The sequence below is a fragment of the Pinus tabuliformis genome, chromosome 3_2 (assembly GCF_031772625.1).
Source record: "Pinus tabuliformis cultivar Carrire ecotype Pingquan chromosome 3_2, CPIR1, whole genome shotgun sequence".
Lineage (NCBI taxonomy): Eukaryota > Viridiplantae > Streptophyta > Pinopsida > Pinales > Pinaceae > Pinus > Pinus tabuliformis.
Window position 1 is genome coordinate 609,803,529 of NC_142302.1, and position 19,958 is coordinate 609,823,486.

The 19,958-nt window shown below is 35.2% G+C and overlaps 1 non-coding gene across 1 annotated transcript; it reads left to right on the plus strand.

The window, feature by feature from the left end:
• Nucleotides 1-11,431: 11,431 nt before the first annotated feature.
• On the plus strand, nucleotides 11,432-11,505 carry TRNAN-GUU (transfer RNA asparagine (anticodon GUU)). Its single transcript has one exon. It is a non-coding gene; the product is annotated as a tRNA-Asn (tRNA).
• Nucleotides 11,506-19,958: the final 8,453 nt, after the last annotated feature.

Consider the following 19,958-nt stretch of genomic DNA (forward strand, 5'->3'; position numbering starts at 1 on the left):
TTGTTTACCTTGACTCAATATTTTAAAGGAAATTTGAAAATGGTACAAGAACTTGATACATAACATATTTTGAGAGGATATGATTTCAAGTTTACAACATCAACATACGAAAAATTTAAAAAGAGAAAGAAATTTGAGAAACCATTGTGCCAGAGTAATATGTAATGGATGGATAGAAGCGCTAAATAATTCCATGTTGAAGCCAATAACATAAACACATTACAAATCATAGACAAATCTATGATACAAATGTAGAAAAGAAATTAGATGAATCAACATTCTACTAGAAGTTGTTTCCACAATTAACCTCGGGCTTTAGATTTTATCCCATTGATGAGGGGTCATGCCTCCATTACATGAAGAAGTAGGTCCCCTTCATTCCTAAATTATTTCATAGATTGAGTTGTACAAGCATGACCCCTCTGATTTTCCCGGTGAGTATCTATCCAACTCAAAGAACCACTTAGAAATCCCATCTTTACCTGCCCTAGATAGAAACTTATGTTTGCAAACTATTATTTTTCTTGCTACATCATAATCGTAATTAATTACCTCCCTTGGTGGGTAGAAGAAAAATCTAGCCAAAACAAAAGTAAGGTTTATGCATGACCTGGGTGGAATGGAGGAAATAACTAGTTGAAACAACAACAAAGTTCATGCTTAACTTGGGTGGAATATAGATAGCAACTAGCCAAAACAACCACAAGGTTCATGCTTGACCTGGGTGGAATAGACCTAGAATCATGTTGTACATGTGGTTGGTTGTTATAGTTGCATGCAATGTCTCTTACTATAATGCAATCACCATGCAATAACTAGAGGATCCAATTGGCTAGTAAACTTTAGCTGCACCCAATGTATATGTATTTGTGAAATTTCCTTAAATGCACCAATGCAAATTTATTCTTCTAACTGATTATAATTTTATTTGTTTACGATAAATAAAAAATAACTCACTGATGCATTCTTCACAAATAAAATATGCTACAAAAGTAACATAAGGAACTGAGAAAATAGACCCACAAACATAAAATTTTGACACAATTATTTTGGACTAATGTCCTCGGAAAAACCATGATGGGAAAACCAGTGGATTTGATGAGGGTTTTATTTTATTATTCTTCAACAAATTATAGAGTACAACAATCTGCTTTCCAAACACTGGCTAAGATCTAGAAAAATTTCTCCACCACCCCAACTCGCAAATCAACCTAGAAACCCATTATTTCCCTTGCAAAATCAAACTCGACCTCCTCTAGTAATGCGCACAAACAAAGTTAGTTTCTTGGAAATACACACTTATTGATCTTCGAGCGGATGCTAATCCTGAACTCCTTCGGTGATCTGGCATTCGCACTAGGCAATTTGCTCTGCGTTCTAGAATTAATTCCCAAAAACTAGAAAGAGGATCTGCTACCCAGATCTATGCACTGGAGAATTCACACCCCCTGATACGACTTTCCTGCAGAAGAAATCAACCTTCCTTATGACTATTAAAATCTATGGAAATCTCCCCTGGAAATATCTCTCTAGTTTATATTGAAACCCTCTTGCTCATGCTGCTCTGGATTGAGCTCTTCCCTCATTGAATATTTTTCACTAGGTAACTGGCACTGTGTTTCTCCCTTGATACTCAATCTCAAAATGGTGTCCTCTCCAATCCCCTTTGACTTTCTCTTATAATCTCTAATTGGAGCATCACTGACCAAGATTTAATCATGATCAATGGCTCATATGTTTTTAGACTTCATTAAGCCATTTTTTGGAAGTCTCTAGAGCATAAGTCGATTTCCCTAATTAATTCCCATTAATCAATAAAATTTCCTAAGTTAGACTTGAGAAATTTTTAACTATTAATCAATTAATTTAATTCAATGGTTTCTAAGTGTTTTCTCTTGAAACCTTTTATGGGTTATTGAAACTATCTTTCGGATTAATCACATCATTAGTTTTTGGTCGACATTTTGAACCATCTAATGTTGTTAATCATCAAGAAAAATTTGGGTTTTGGAGATCTCGTTTTCCTTAGCCTCTTAGACACATTTCGAGACTAGAACATCTGTCTGATTCTACTCAAACCATAAAAAACTAACACTCCCTCTTAGAGAGGAAGGTGTTCTCTCCAACAATCCTTTGTAGTTGGATAGATCACTTTATGGTGTCTAACATCTGTGATACAACTAGATCTCATTGTCCACCATGCCATTACACAAAGTTTGATTCATACTCCATTGACTTGTAGTTGAACCAATCTCAGATATCACACTATTGATGTCTATGCTGCTATTGTTATGCTACCATGATACTATACTACATTTGCACTATTGTTATCACTGCAATTGTGTTTTGATCACCTCGGATCATAAGGATTAAGCTTCCATAGGGATTCTCCCTCTGAAACTAGACTCCCTCTATGTCTCGATCTCCCATTGGGAAATCTCTCTACTTCCTTCTAGAAACTCACATTATCCTCATGCACTGGAAACTGGACTACACAGTTCTGCGCTGGGAAACTCAATGGCTGGAACTACACCTGCTACCTACAACTGGGCAATTTTCACTGCCTGTGTCACTACAACTAGCTTTGCAACTATCTCACTATACTGACTGCCACTAGCTCTGCTAACACTAAATCTTCTACTATGATATTGTGGCCCCCTGTATACAAAGGTGATGGTCTTGTTGCATCAACTAGAATTGATCTAATTGATTTCCTTGTTGCTTCTACACTGGACCCTTCCCCTCCTGACATACAAGAGTTTCAAACTCCTCCTCTATTTGGAGGTATTACCACTATCAATGCAAACTCCTCCAATCTAGCTGTTAGAGACTAGATTTGTCTCAGGCTGAAAAGACAAGGTTCTAGGTCCACATCAAACCACGCTCAGCCTCGTAGCTAGCCCTACGGGGACAGGAGAGGGCTCTCTCCGGGTCAATCTCAGCAAAAGGTGATCAATGAGGCTCGAGCTGACTAAATTGGTAATTGATCTTAGGCTAGGTATGAAGTACAAGGAGTTTGAGGTTGATTTTTGAGGTTTCTGCTGAATCAAAGGAAAATGAAATTTTGGGTGCGGGGATGAGACACAGTTTTTGTAGAGGTCTACTTGGGGCAAGGTAGGCGATTGTCTTGATGCTTTTAAAGAAAATGAATGGCTAGATCTGACTAGTGAGAAGCTAAGGAGAGCAAGAAGCTTTCAAGGATTCTCCTTAAACAGATGAAAACATGAAAAATCAAACAAATTTAAAGGCAGAGCATAACAATCTATGGATTCTACCTTAACACTTCATTTGTTCAATTACAGAAGATGAGAGAAGGAAGATGATACACATAACAACTTACAAATACTGAAAGAAGCACACCATCAACACATAAAGCCACATGGATCCCAAACAGTGCTGCAAAACCCTGGTCTTTCCTTTGCCAAAAATGCAAAAGTGAATGTACAATAGAGTGTCAAGCTTTTCCCAAGAGTTCAACCCTGAAAATGACTTAGAAATTACATAATATAGGCAAGCCAACCTATTCCCTTGCCTCTAGGGGTCGAGCTCATCATTCTAGGAGCTATTTCAACCAATTCTAAACAAAGCACTACAATCTAGGCAGTCAAAACAACTTGCCTCTATAAGGTAGGAAACTGATTCATTCATTAAATTTTCACTCTTTGGTGAATGAATCTTCTAGAACAAGTAACTAAGTGTCAAAATTATATCATGTTCGATCAATTACATCAAGAGAAGTAAAAAATTACATCACAAAGAAAAACTAGTCAAACGGGCCGAATTTCTGAGCTGAAAGATGAAAAATTGGGCAAAAAATCTATATGCGCCGCGCTGCCTGTTATATGCGTCGCGCTACTTTGCTGTTGATTTTGAGGCACTTGCTGAAGTCCAAATCAAGCTCAGGTTGGCTCGTTGGAAAGCCCTGCCTGTCTACTTTCCAACCCAAGTGGAAGTTTCCAATTTGGTGTCCATTTGCCCCTCCAAAAGTGCATTCTCCCAATACTGCTTCCTGTGTGTCAAAATAGGGGCAGTGAGGTCATTTTTTGCATGTTTTTTGACCTTTTGTGGACCCATAACTCACCCAAATTTCTTGTCCAAGTACCAAAATTCATGATTTCTCATGACAAATCCAAAACTACAAGCCATTTGTAATTTGGAGCTCCCAATCCTAAGCGCCGTGCAAGGTGCGTGGCGCATATAGGGAAAAAACTTGTTTTTTACACAAAAATTTCCAAAATGACCAAAAATGCCCCAAATCTCTTGAAATTTGGGCTGGAGTTTCCTTATCAAGTGTGATGATGGGCTAAAGAGGCCTCGGCCAAAATCTGAAGACGATCGAGCTCCCTTTGCTTCTTTTGCTTCTTGATTGCCTTCTTCAATTTCGCCTTTAGATTCCTTATCCAAGCCTTGCAAACTTGGTTCCGTGCCCTGTAGTGGACAGCCATGTGTCTCAACAATGCATTATCTCTATTGGCCTTGTTCAGCCGCTTCTCCAAGTAAATGTTGACCCTCTCGAGATTAGACTCTCGATCCTCATTGATCTGTCGCTCTAGAGAAGTGAACTCAATCCTCCTATGTCGGGCAGCTTGGCGATTCTCACGGATGTTCTGCAGCTCTATGATCGCATGCTAGTCTTCAAGCTACTTATTTCTCTGCTCCAGATACCTGATGTTCCATTTGGCCATCTCCAACTGGATTTCCAAGGCTTGAATGTATGTTTATTGCTCCTTGATAATCCTTCTATATTTGGACTTCTCTGAATCTGTAGCTGTCTCATCATCGGGAATGAGAACGAAACCTGATGGCTCACCTGAAGGCCACTTCTCATGCTTGGGCTTCTTGCCCTTGTCCTGTACCTGTGCTTGTGGTGCTGATGTCGGAAGCGAGGCCCCTTCCACGCCAGGTGGAGATAACACTAGCTTTGCTGCTGCAAACAAAGGTATGGTGCCTTTCGGATAGCCTCTCTGATATGTAATGAAAATAGGCCTGGTCTCATGACGCTCATACTGCTGAGAAGGTTCACCCTCGTGTTTCACCTCTGATACTCTTCGTGAAGCTCTGAAGAAATCATGAGAGATGAAGTCATCCCAAGTGATGCCCTGCAATCCAAGCTGATGAACCACCAAAATCTTTATAAGAGCAAAATGATAGACACTGTTAAGTTGCTGCTGAGGGGTTCTATGCTATATAAAGGTGGTCATCCTCTCTATATTCCAGCAGATGAAATACGGAATGTTCATCATCCGCACCTTGGTGAAATGCATGAGTAACCTGATGTGATAAGCATAAAGACGAGAGAACCGTCCCTCACAACTGAAATATTTCATGATCAATCTCATGAGTGGAGCATATTCATCTTTCAGGTATCAGAACAGGAACACTCTTTTGAGCTACCTCAAGAAATTGGTTTTGATGTATGGCTCATAATGCTGTCGATCAATCTGTTGTTTTTTGTGCCATAGTTCACCAATATTTGGTATACCTGTTGCTAATGAAACAGTTTCTGGTGTAAGTGTAAAGGTGACACCAGCCAAGATAGCTTGATCTCCGTGCAAATGCAAGACAAAAAGATGAGCCAACTCATAATGAAATTGGACCTCAGCCACCTTTTGACAAAACTCATAGCATGACTGATGCTCAAAACACTGCATAGCAAGAGGACAGGCATGCAATTCTATAAGGTTGATTGGTTCTTCCCTGACATGTTTGCCACTTTTACGAGGCCTCCGGGGTTCCTGTTCTCCCAAGGGAGAATCACTTTGGGTCTCTGCCTCATATTCAGATGAGTGACCAGATGACATCACTGCTGATATGCAAACTGCCTTGAATGAATGCTGATATGTGAAACTGTTGTATACAACTAAATGTGAACTGCTCTTTTGATCTAAACAATGCTGTGACCAAGGGGAAAACAAATGTAACAAGGGAATATTAGGAAGGGGAAAATATCAGGGAATAAGGGAATTTTGAAATAAAATGTAGTTAGGGAGAGGAGGGGAAATGTATATATGGGAATAGGGTTTTAGGGTTTGGGATATTGAATAGGGTTAAGGAGTTTTTATAGGGGTAAGGGATTAAGAGTTTAAGGATTGTAGTGTAGGATTGATGAGTTAAGATTTGGAAAAGAGGAACAAAGGGAAATGGGGAAAGGAAAAAACCTTGGTGACAAAACAGTGTTCAAAACCTACAGCAAATTTCCTTTTTTGCAAAGGGAGGTTTTCAAAGTCTTGTTTCAACGGCCATTATCCATGAACCAATCACATTCACCATCAAATACAAAGCAATAGCAGTGAATGAGAGCCTACCTGGCAAATTAATGCGAAGTTTGGGTGATTTGATGAGTTTGCAAACAAATTTCGGGCTCAAATCTGTAAGCGACGCGCTCATTACCCAGTGCGCCGCACACACTATATGCATCGCGCTGGTTCAATTTTACACTGGCCGGAAGTCCTGTGTGCACCGCGCACACTATATGCGCCGTGCAGTCTGTTATATGCGCCGCGCAGGTGAAATGTGAGCCGATCTCCTCCAAAACGCACAAATTCAACTTGAAACGACTTTCTCCACCCTTGGCATGTACAATGGCTTGAATATTCATTGAAAAACCTTTATATAGACACCAATTTGATTTTTGCCTCTTCAATAACCCAATTTGTTATGTTTTGCAATTGACACTTTTTCAAGATTAATAGAATTTTGACCTTTTTGTTTTCTCCTTAAATTCGGTTGAAATAATGAATTTCTTTGACAATTTTTTGCAGGGATAGCTGAGATATGATCTGGAAAAGGAGACTAGGGCTGCGCCTGGACAATTCAAGAACTGAAATTTTTGAAAATTTATTACAAAAACGAAATGTCGACTTATCTTCAAAACAAAGTTTTGAAGAGAAGTCATAATCTATCCATATGACGATAAAAATCTTTGAGATAACAACTTATCAAGGACCTGCCTCTGGCCTGCTGGCTTTATTAGACTTTGTCAAAGACCAAATTGACTAACCCTAGACCTAATGACTAAAGTAACTGTTATGACCTAGAAATTGAAACAGGACTGCAAATTACTTTTCAAGACTTGATTTTTATGACATGAGCCAGTAGTGCCAAGCATGAGGGGAATGAGTGACACAAGCCCTTTCGTCAGATTTATGGCATGCTCCTAACGAAATGCAACTGATCGAAAATGATGGGACACCTAAACATGAAATGCAAAAAAGAGTTTTGATCTCTGACGGAGGGATGAACAGACCGACTCTAACACTAGCGGTCAACTCATCAATATCTGTTGAGGTTGTTTTCTTCTCCCCCTTCTTGTTTGCCTTCCTTTTTAGACACTAGGAAAAGTAGTGGAAAAACTCACCATACCCAAAGAATTTGACCTTCGATAGGTCCTTCTTCTTCTTCTATCCTCCCATTGAGCCTTGTCTCTGACTGGGACCCTTATTCGCCTTTCTCTTACTATCAAGGGCTATGTTCTCCTCATCCTCCTCCTTCTTCATTCCCTTATTGTTTTTGTTGGTATTGTCATCCACGATACTAATCCTCAACTCCTCCCGAGTGAAATCACTCCACAAACGATCCCACCCAGGTAGTGTATCTCACCCAAAAATAAATTGGATGAAAGTATGCCACTACTTGGTGAAACCATTGAGACCTGTGCGAACTATCTCTTTGTCTGATGGTTTCTCTCCCACTGCTACAAGTTCATCTTTGACCGTCTAAATCCTGGTGAGGTAGGATGCAATGCTCTCCCCCTTCTACATCTTTGTAGTCCTCATCTTCTCGTTGAGAATCATCTTCCGATTCTCAAATGGATTATCGTACAACTTTATGACAACATCCCACATCTCCTTTGTTGTACCATTGTCTACAATGTGCAGGACAATATGATCCTGAACACTATTTAGGAACATCCTCTTAGCTTTGGCCATCTCCTTTTTGTAGGTTTGTTGTTGTAGATCTTTCAGTACGATAATAACATTCTATGCATACTTCTTCAATCTATGCTCATCCAATAGGAAATTCATCCTAGCCTTCCAAACACCAAATTTAGACGCTCTGTCAAGTTTACTTGATCCCTGAGTCATATTTTGGCCATCCCTATGAAACTCAAATAAGAGGGAGATATATGTACTGAAAAATACCCTTCTCCTTCTAGTAATACATTTGGCCTCTTTTGCAACTCGTACTCCTTCAGGAATGCCCAATTTTTTTCCTGCACTAGCCTCACATTACCTATTATCCCATCTAGACAACTCACTCTACCTTCTGGCACATGCATTGTTGACCCTGTAATTCACACTAGCTTGGAATGACAAGTCTATACGCCCCTCCTATTTCTAGAAATTCAACCTTCCTTTCCTAGATCTTAGAACTAGAAAACCCTTTGAGAAAATTTGAAGATTTCCTCTCAATTTGCTTTCTCTTCCTCCCTGCACAGATCTACAACTACGAACCTTGCTACAAGTCATATGCGCCCAGATCTACTCGATGAAATGATTGATCCACTCACCAGAATTACTTCCTAACAATACCATTGTCTATTGCCACAAATCTGAAGCAAAATTGAACTTTTCCTCCTTCTGGATCTGGGAATCAATTTTTTGTTTCTTTGCAAATTGAACCCCTAGATTGGCCTACATAGATCTAGATTATGTGCTTCAGATCTCCCTCTGAAACTGCACGATCTCACTTCCTTTCGCCTCTAAGCATCATATCTGATCAACTATGTTTGATACCATGTGAAATTTCCTTAAATGCACCAACTGGAAATTATTCTCCTAATTGATTAGTAGTTTATTTGTTTACAACAAATACCAAATCACTCACTGATGTATTATTCACAAATAAAATATGATGTGGAAGTAAAATAAGGAACTAAGAAAATAGATGCACACAAATAAAAATTGGACATAGTTATTTTGGACTAACGTCCCCAAAGAAACCCTAAAGGGAGAACTGGTGTAGCGGATGAGGGTTTTATTTTATTATTCTTTAGCAAATTAGAGAGTATAATGATCTGCTTGCCAAGCACTGACTAAGATCTGAAAATTTTTCTCCAACACCCCAACTGGCAAATTGACCTAGAAACCCATTGTTTCCCTTGCAAAATCAAATTTGGCCTCCTCTAGTAATGCGCGCAAAAAAGTTGGCTACTTGGAAATGCACACTGACTGATTTTTAAGTTGTTGCTAATCCTACACTCCTTTAACGATCCTACACTCACACTAGGCAACTCGCTCTACCTTCTGGAATTAATTCTCGATAACTGGAAAAGTGATCTGATGCCCAGATCTGCACACTAGAGAACCAACACCCCATGGTACAAATTTTCTGTAGAAGAAATTGACCTTCGTTTTGACTCTGGAAATCTGTGGAAATCTTCCCTGGAAATCTCTCTTAAATTTTTGTTGAAGCCCTCGCACGAATTCTTCTCTGGTTTGCGCTCTTCCCTCGCTGAATATCATGCACTAGTAACTCGCACTTCCTTGCTCCCTTGATACTCGATCTCTTGTGTCCTCTCCAAACCCCTTTGACTTGCTTTGATAATATCTCGTTGGAGAATCAACGACCAAAATCTAATCGTGTTCGATGGTTCAGATTATTTTAAACTTCATCAAGTCACTTTTTGGACATCTCTAGAGCATAAGTCGATTTCCTCAATTAATTCCCATTAATTAATCAATTCTCTTAAGTTAGACTTAAGAACTTTTTAGTTATTGATCAATTAATTTAATTGAGTGGTTTCTGAGTGTTTTCTCTCGAAACATTTTCTGGGTTTTAGAGATCTTGTGTTCCTTAACCTCTTAGACACATTCCAATACTTGAGCACTTGTTCGATGCTACTCAAACCATAAAAAAACTAACAATATTTATTAGCCACTATATACATATTTGTTCACAAATATATTATAGGTCTTCATCATGTATGTTATACTATGAATTTTATCTTTATCTCATGTTTCTTTAATTGATCAATTACATTGTTAATTGAATCCTTAACAATTATATTACTTTACGATCTTAAAGGTCAAACATTTAGCTACACTTAATGTATATGTGTTTTTTTGAAAATATATTAAAGATCTTCATTATATATTTAGACTATAAATCTTATATTTAGACTATAGATCTTATTTTTATCTCATATTGCTTCAATCAATTATATTATTAATTAGATTCTTAATAATTATATTATTTTAAGATTTTCATAGTTAATTATTAGTTAATAATTATATTACTTTATAATATTAATGGTTAAGAAACCGTAGTAATTAGCCCATATTCATTTTTTTTATTTAAAAATATTAATTTAATTAGTAACTAGAGTATTCAATAGCAAAATACATTTTTATTCCAATAATCACTTAAAAATGTTTAAACACATTATTTTTAATATTCAACGCACTCTACCAATTAATTGGATCCATGCTACTATTAATTGGATCTAACAATGAGTACGGATGCTTCCTGAAGTATTATTGAGACTCTGATCAATTACACTTTTAATTAAATCCTTAACCATTAGCACTGATGCTTCAATCAATTATATTATTAATTGAATCCTTAACATTTATATTATTTTATGATCTTAAAGGTGAAGCATTGTGATAATTAGTGAGGGTCAATTTTTTTAATAGGTATTGTTTTAATCCATCCATAAACCATCATATTAACCACTCAAATAAATAAATATCTATTTTTTATTTATGGATATTATTCTAATCAATTAATAGATCGTCACATTAACCAATCAAATAAGATGTACCTTGTAGCAAAATTTCATTTAAATACTATTGTAATCAATTTGTAAACCATCACATTAACTAATCAAACAAGTGAGCATCCATTTTTTTATTTTTGTAATGTTTTAATCAATTAATACACCATAACCAATCAAACAAAATGCACTCTCTAAAAAAGTCATTTCTTTATTTATGGGTATTGTTGTAATCAATTAACAACCCATCACATTGACCAATCAAACAAGATGTACCTTGCAGCAAAATTTCATTTCGATATTGTTCTAATCAATCTATAAACCACCATCACATTGACCAATCAAACAAGTGAGTATCCATTTTTTATTTATGAATAGTGTTCTAATTAATACACCATCACATTAACCAATCAAACAAGGTGAACATTATAGGAAAATTTCATCTCAGTGGTGACATAAGTTTGAATGAGTGAGTTTTAATATTTAATAACATCTTCTACCAGCTCCTTTTTATATCTCTTTTTTAACTAAACTCGATGTTTGTTTTCTTATATCTCATTCAGGCCGCTTGCCGACCTCAAATTTGGAAATGTAATTAAACTGTAATGCATGCTGCCCCCATTGAGTATAGCTAATGTCGCTGTGCTGTATTATGTTACTAATATAATAAAATAGTAATTTAAATTTCGATCACCGTAAACATTTGGATATGTAGCTGGAATAGCTCAGTTGGTTAGAGCGTGTGGCTGTTAACCACAAGGTCGGAGGTTCAAGCCCTCCTTCTAGCGTTCTTTATTCCATGGTTATGGGTTCCTTCAAAATTTTAGGGAAACTATTATTATTTCATGGTTATTGGTTCTTTCTAGCGCGTTGTTTATTTTATGGTGTTTATTTCATGGTTATTGGTTCCTTCAAAATTTTAGGGAAACTCTTATTATTTCATGGTTATTATTGGTTCCTTCAAAATTTTAGGGAAACTCTTATTATTTCATGGTTATTATTGGTTCCTTCAAAATTTTAGGGAAACTCTTATTATTTCATGGTTATTGGTTCCTTCAAAATTTTAGGGAAACTATTATTATTTCATGGTTATTGGTTCCTTCTAGCGTAGCGTTGTTTATTTCATGGTGTTTATTTCATGGTTATTGGTTCCTTCAAAATTTTAGGGACACTGTTATTGAGGTTTTTCCGTTTGTTTATTCTATAATTGTTATTCATGGTTATTGGTTCCTTCAAAATTTCCATGGTTATTGGTTCCTTCAAAATTTTAGGGAAACTATTATTATTTCATGGTTATTGGTTCCTTCTAGCGTAGCGTTGTTTATTTCATGGTTATTGGTTCCTTCAAAATTTTAGGGAAACTCTTATTATTTCATGGTTATTATTGGTTCCTTCAAAATTTTAGGGAAACTCTTATTATTTCATGGTTATTATTGGTTCCTTCAAAATTTTAGGGAAACTGTTATTATTTCATGGTTATTGGTTCCTTCAAAAATTTAGGGACACTGTTATTGAGGTTTTTCCGTTTGTTTATTCTAAAATTGTTATCGTTTTTTTTGCTATTTTAAATTTTTTTGTTTTTTTTATTAGTTTAGAATTTGAATGAGATTTGTTGGAATTATAAATTTGAGTTATAACGGTTTTTCGGTGTTTATTTCATCGCTATTGGTTCCTTCAAAATTTTACAGAAACTGTTATTGAGGTTTTTCGGTTTGTTTATTTTGCAAATTGTTATGGTTTTTTTTGCTATTTTTAATTAATTAATTAATTTTTTTATTGGTTTAGAATTTGAATGAGATTTGTTGGAATTATAAATTTGAGTTATAACGGTTTTCGGTTTGTTTATTCTGCAAATTGTTATGATTTTTTTTGCTATTTTTTTTTTATTGGTTTAGAATTTGAACGAGATTTGTTGGAATTATAAATTTGAGTTATGACTTTGCATAATTTAAGAGATGGATGAAATTTGTTGGAATTATAAGTTTGAGTTATGACTCTCCACAATCTAAGAGATTTTTTATAACACTGAATCTATATATGCAATCAAAAACACACTTTAAACAATAAATATAAAAATTTAACCAATTTTTTCTAACCAAATCTCAACCAAAATTTTTAAAACATATAATAATTAAAAAAACAACTATTTATTATTCAATCAAAATATATTTGATTTATTTTAATAATAATATTTTCTATTAACTAAATTAAATCAACTTGTTTTAATATCCAAATGTGAGATACACGAATAGAAAATGTAATAATAGTTATTTTATTTAAAAAAACATTTATATTAAAATAAATATATTTTGAATATATGCAATCAAAAATACACTTTAAACAATAAATATAAAAATTTAACCAAGTTTTTCTAACCAAATCTTAATCAAAAATTTTAAAACATATAATAATTAAAAAAACAACTATTTATTATTCAATCAAAATATATTTGGTTTATTTTAATAATAATATTTTCTATTAACTAAATTAAATCAACTTGTTTTAATATCCAAATGTGAAATACGCGAATAGAAAATGTAAAAATAGTTATTTTATTTTAAAAAACATTTATATCAAAATAAATATATTTTGAATTATATTTAAATAAAATATTCATATTAAAACCTTATTAATTTTTAAAATAAATAACTAGATACACTTTGTAAATAGTGTTTTAAAAAAATATATATAATATTAAATGGATAGCAAAACATAAAAATAATATTTATAATAATATTGGAAGTAGAATACAAAAATTGCATTATTAATAAGTGAAGTTGTATTGGGTTTGTTTTCAAATCTAAATTGTTTAGAATTTGATAGTGATTTATTGAAATCACAAGTTTGACAGGTGAACTCTTCATAATAAAAATGCTTTAGGATTTTTGAGGGTGTTGATTTATATATTTAGTTAGTTTAAATAACACAAATCAAAATTCCATCACAAATTTTTTGGCGAGATTCTTGGGTCAAAAGTCCAGAAAATCTCACATATAGACAACTCCCATAAAAGTTGGAAGATCCAAATACATGCATTGAAGAAATTGGATTTAAATAAAATGATAAAAAAGAACCATAATGAAATTACTTTTCCATTATATTTAATTGTGATACATTTTGAGGATATGTTTTGTCAACCATCATGGATGGAGGAAGACAATATTGTATTTTATTTCTAGATATGAATATTGATTTAAGTTACAAAACTGGGTAATAATTTATTAAATAGAAATTAGACTCATTTTAACTTTGGACTGGTTAATAATTTATTAAATAGAAATTAGATTCATTTTAACTTTGGATCTAGCAAGTTTTGAGAGGGATCAAATCTCTTTTCATTTTAAAAGAGGTTTGCATTTCAAAATATTTGATCCCTCTCGGGACTTCCACGATAAGAGTTGTCAAGTAATGAACCACTCTATGGACCAACCATTATTAGTCAAATATTTTTCTTTTGGCTATCTGCTAGTTTCTAGGAAGGTAGTCTGGATACTGAGTGTGTTCAAAAGTTGATCATACAACTTGACCTGTCTCACAAGCATGGATCTCATAATATAACCTCAACCATAATATATGCAAAAAGTGTATATATTATTGGACATGTTTGTTGTTGTTATCATATAGATGTGTTGTTTGGTGCATTATGGATGATGTGAGATGACGGTCTTATGTTGTTGTTGCAAGTTCCTGATATATTTTTATGTGTTAGATGTTGCTATTACAAATTGCATTTTATGTTGCTCAATTGTTATCCTGATTATGTGCTACTACTACTCATTTTCATATATTTTATATTCGTTGGTTATTGCTACTATCACAACTTTTGCTGCTACAAGATGGTGGCTTGATGCAAATGGATCTACCCTATCCACCTAGATGGTTATATGCATGATGAGATTTAAATATTGTTGGTCATTCATCATCTTGTTGCAAAACTAAGAGTTTTTGTAGTGTTGGTCAAGGATTTTGATTGAGTATGCCTTGGAGAGAGGCATGAGTTTTTGGCTATGTATTGGAAAGTTTTGAGCATCATGTAACAATCACAAGTTTCATATTGTACTTCATCATTTGCAGTCATGTATCATGTTCATGAGGCCTTGTAATCAATTATTCAAGTCTTTGGGTTCATGTTGTCATGAGTTGGTGATAGGAAGAGTTATGAGTCATGTCAAGTATGTGTTGTTATGAGTTGTAGCCATCTTTAGGCTATTGTATATCATGTTATAGTTATTTGGTAGCCTTGTATCTCATTATACAATGATGTAATTACATTGTATTGGATATCATTGGTCATGGTCATGTTGTAGAGAGAGCATTGGTGTCTAGTATCCATTGATAAGGGGTGAACCAACCATTCATGAGGGTTGTTGGGTGTTGCTTCAATCATATATTGAATATCAGTCATATTGTGTTAAGTTAGTCCCTTGGTCCATGAGGTGTAAGCTTCAACTAGAAAGAAATGGCTGCAGGCTGATGATGTTGTTGCAAGTGTAGGTGTTGTTCAGTTAAGGATATTGTGTTGTTGCTTGAGAGAGGATGGATGATCATGTTGTTAATTGGTCATTATGTATCTACTGCTATTTTCAAAGGATGTTTGTTGTTGCTCAAATTATGTTGTTGTTGTTGGTTGAGAGTTATGTTCATGGAGAGTTTGTTGCTATTTTTTTAGGAGAGCGAGAATTATCGCTACTATTGTTTCTTGTCATGTTTCCATGAGGAGTGTCGTTGTTTGTTGTTGCATTCTAATCAGACCTGACTAGTATCTAGGGGGAGTATTTCCTATTTAGCCATGGTCATTTGTTTTATAAGATCAACACTTTGCCATTTCTATCAGAGGGGGAGAGACTGAGGGGTTCTATTTTCAGAGGTTAGTTGGATGGCTCATCTGGGGTTGCCATTAATGACAAGAGGGAGATTGTTGGCATTATGGCTCAGTTTTTTATTGGGATTAATGTCAACCTAGTAGTATTGGTGTGTTGTTGGTTGGCATTGATGTCAACCTCGTAGCATGTGATGCAAAGTATTTTTTATGCACATGGTTAATTCGTATAGGTATTGAGCTTGATGATTGGTTATAGGTGCTAGTGAGATGGTACTTGACTTGCATGTGGATGCCTTGGCAAGTTGTGGAGTTGCTTCACCTAGTTGACAGTGATTGGAGATTGTCAAGTTATGTTTATGGTACTTGGTGTGTGTGTGGATGGCTTTTAACCTGTATGATTAGTTGTAGGGCCTATCATTGATGATTTGAAGGTTATGCAGGTGTTGGAGAAGTTGTGGAGCAGTTTGATGGCTTAGGTGTTAGTGCAACTGATGGATGGAATTCAAGTCAACATAGCTTGACTTGTGATGATGATGGGGTTGTGACAGTGGTTTGTTGACGTGTTGCAGTGGCTACAAAGGGTCCTTGAGGTATTAAAGAAGGTTGTTAAATAGTGGAGCAAGATGGAGGCAACTATGAGATGGAATCTTTTGGTTTTGATCATCCTCTGCCCCAACTACAGGGTCCTTGAGGTATTAAAGAAGGTTGTTAAATAGTGTAGCAAGATGGAGGCAACTATGAGATGGAATCTTTTGGTTTTGATCATCCTCTGCCCCAACTGCACCCATGTGGGCTTGTGCATGTGGTTGAAGGGCTCCAATCACATGGAGAAAAGACTGTGCATGTAGTTGCAGCCCTGATCAGACATATTTGTGCATGAGGTTATGGCTTGAACTATAAACTTCTCTGGATTCCTCGCGCACTTTTCAAATTTCTTTGATTTCCTCATGCATATTGAAGTGTTAATTCATCTTTTAATTGTTGTATGTGTAACCTAAATTCTAGAAGATGGTTAAAAAGAACAATATTCATTATTAAGTGAAGTTAGTGGCTAGATTAAGTCAAGGGCCAATGAACAAGACCACTTCCATGATATGAACATAGCTCCACTACAAAATGGTACTTATTGATTTAACCACTTCAGAAGATTACAATTAGATAGAGATAATGAGGTTATCGATTGCCTAACTTGAGAGGAAAAAGTGATGATTGTATAAGCTTGGAGAGTGTGTGTGAGAGAAGAGTGGTGTGTGCAAGTTGTGCAGGGAATTCTACAGAAAATCTTCAACAATTTACAATAGTAGGAGAAGACAAAATAAGTATGATTCAACCGGGATTTTATGTGGCAGTAAGGTGATAGAGTATGGAATGATTGTAAATCAATTCCTATACATTTTCTCATGTTTTCATCAGATTAAAATTTTGGTTTGCAACATGTGTTATTAATGGAGTTTTGCAGTGATTGAGTGAATTGTGCATACTTGTTTCAATGACATTGTTATGTTTGTTTTTTATCCTACATTGCTAGAGCTTGTTGTGTTGTTCTAGTTGAGCAGTACATATTGGATCTAGTATGAAATATTTATAAAACAAGGGTCACATAGAAGAGTGAAGTGGGGGATTCGAAAAATTTAGTACACAGAATATATTTCTTCATGAGTCTAATTGAAGTTGGGCATGGCTCATTGGTTGTGGTGGCTTCTAGCAAATTAGGTCCATAGAGTCATGAGATGAGGATCATTTTTCTTCATGAGTCCAATCAGAGTTCGACGAGGATCGTTGGTCGTGGTGGTTTCCAGCGGATGGATGTTTGTAGAGTCGTGAGATGAGGATCAAAGTTCTTTACTAATAGTATCCATATGTATTTTCTATGTATTGAATTTCTTGATGAATAATAAAGTTATTGAGTAGCGTAGAAGCAACAACTGGTGGTTTTTTTCCCTGGAGAGGGTTTTCCACCATAATCATTTGTGTCCTCTTGTGCATGTTTACATGCTTGTTTATATGGATCTCGTGTATTTTTTGTTATGTGATATGATCTACTAATGGGTTAATGTATGTGTGTGATTCAATAATTGAAAAAAAAAAAAAAAAGTTAAAAAACACAGTCACTGCAGATTCACCCCTCCCCCCGTTAGTGATCACATTTCCAACAATTAGTATCAGAGTCGATGCTCTTTATTAAAGCTTAACCGCTGGGAGAGTAGATCGTGGGATTATGGAAAAGAACAAGAGGAAACAATATCCGAAGAAGAAGAGTTGCAAGTAAGCCAAGAATGCTGCAAAACCCGGAGAACCTCTTCTGTTGATAAAAGGTATGGCAAAAGATATTTTCAGTCATGGAATTTTTCCTTGGCAATATAATGATGATATTTGGGGTTATTGAAGAAGTTGATAATAACATTTTTGAATTTTATTCCTCAATAAGTCAGGAAGGTGTATTTCCAATGCAGGAATATGAAGGTGAAGAGCTTAGAAGAATAGTGACCTTGAAGCCAAAATCAAAGCTCAAGAAAGGTTGATAGAAGAGTTTAAGATGGAGAACAAAGATCTGAAGAAAATTCTTCAAATTCTTGAAGAGAGAGAGCATACTTTCAAAGGAGAAAATTTTGCTCTGAAAAATTAGTTAGAGAAAGCAAGGATAATTGAAGAGGAGATTCGTAGCCAACTCAAAAATCAAATCAACCACTGTGAGAAATTATAATTAGAATGAGAAGAAAGCATTAAGAAAGAAAATGAGGCAACAGTTGGAGAGCCCAAAGAAAAAATTCCGAGCATCAATGAAAGAAACTACCATCAAAATCAAGTGCCAATTCAAGAGCCCAAGAATGTGCCAAGGAAAGATATGAGAAATTTTAAGTGTTTTAGCTATAAAAAAAATTGGGCACATTTCAACCAATTGCAGAAACATAAAGATAAATCATTTCAAGCAAAATAAGCATCCAAATAAGGAGCATCCTCAAATATGAGTCCCATCGTTTTTTAGGTATAAAAAAATATTTTATGGGTATTGTTTCTTATGTAATGATTTTGGTCATAAAGGTGTTGATTGTAGGACCTATGGATCAAGGAGTAGAAGTCAGAACAACAAAACATTTGAAGTTTTCCCACCATTTCTTGGGCACATTAGATGTTATGTTTATGATAATGTGGGCCACAAGGCCAAGGATTTCAAGCTTCCCATGTGTTTCAGGAAATCCAATCAAATGGAAAAATTCATGCAAAGCCAATCATTCAAGAAGCTGGAAAAGAATTTGCATGCCAAGGATAAGCCTCACAATATTTGGAGAAGGAAGGAGCAACAAGACACTCCCACTAAAAATTGAGGCATGCATGGTCTTAGGAGGAGTATATGGACATATTATAGATTGCATGCAGATCATTAGAGGTGATGCCATATTAGAAAGTTTGTATGAAAAATATGTTGCAAGTGGTTGCCATGATTTTATAGCATTGACATTTGTTGTTGCAGAAGATTATTTAGAGATGATGGCTGTGCACGAGGAGCATCTCACATGCTTCCAATTTCTAGTGGTTTATTGATGGCATCATGATTCATGCTAACAAAAGAGAAAAAATAGGTTGTTTTGAGAAAGTTTTCTATGCTATGTTTTTATCTAACCTTGATCATTGCAGGAGCTATTAGAGTCTGTGGAGCATATATTTTGAGTCTGCATAACTAACATGGTTCTTCATAGTTTTTGTATCACTTAGCATGCAATTGATTATCTTTAGATTGGTGGTTGTTTTGAGCATGCATGAAAATTTGCCTTTATATGAACAAGTTGCGTATGTTGTTAGTGAGAGAGATTGACATGCATTAGTTCCAGTGATTAGAAGCCACAATTCATATGCAGATGAGATGATATATTTCACTTTCTTTAGCTATTGAACAAGAGTATGGTCACATGTTGATTTGATATATGATGATTATACATTTATGTGTTGGTGTTATGCTCCATATGCATGTCTATGGCTCTTATATTGCTGCTAGATGGTGTTGTTTTTGGCCTCTATGGAGCACAAGATAAAGAATGCACATCATGGTTGGCTTCTTTAGAGCTTGTGTGAGGCATAATTGATAATCACTGATATATATAGAAGGAGTATGCTATCTATTGTTGGTTTTATTACATATGGTGCGATGTTATTGCCATTAGATATTGAGTTATTGGCCACAATGTTGCATGATCTCTCACCTATGTTCTTTGCCACCATTGAAGAGATTAGTTGCTATTACTTTGCCTATGTTTCATTTAGTAGAACTCTTTATGTTTAATTGTTGTTGGTCTTGCTATTGATAAATATTATGCTACAAGTTTAGTGTTGCTCCAAGTTGAAGATTATTTGTTGTTGCTTAATTGTTGGCATTATGCATATGTGGTTTGGTGATATGATATGTTGGTACTAGTTGGAAGA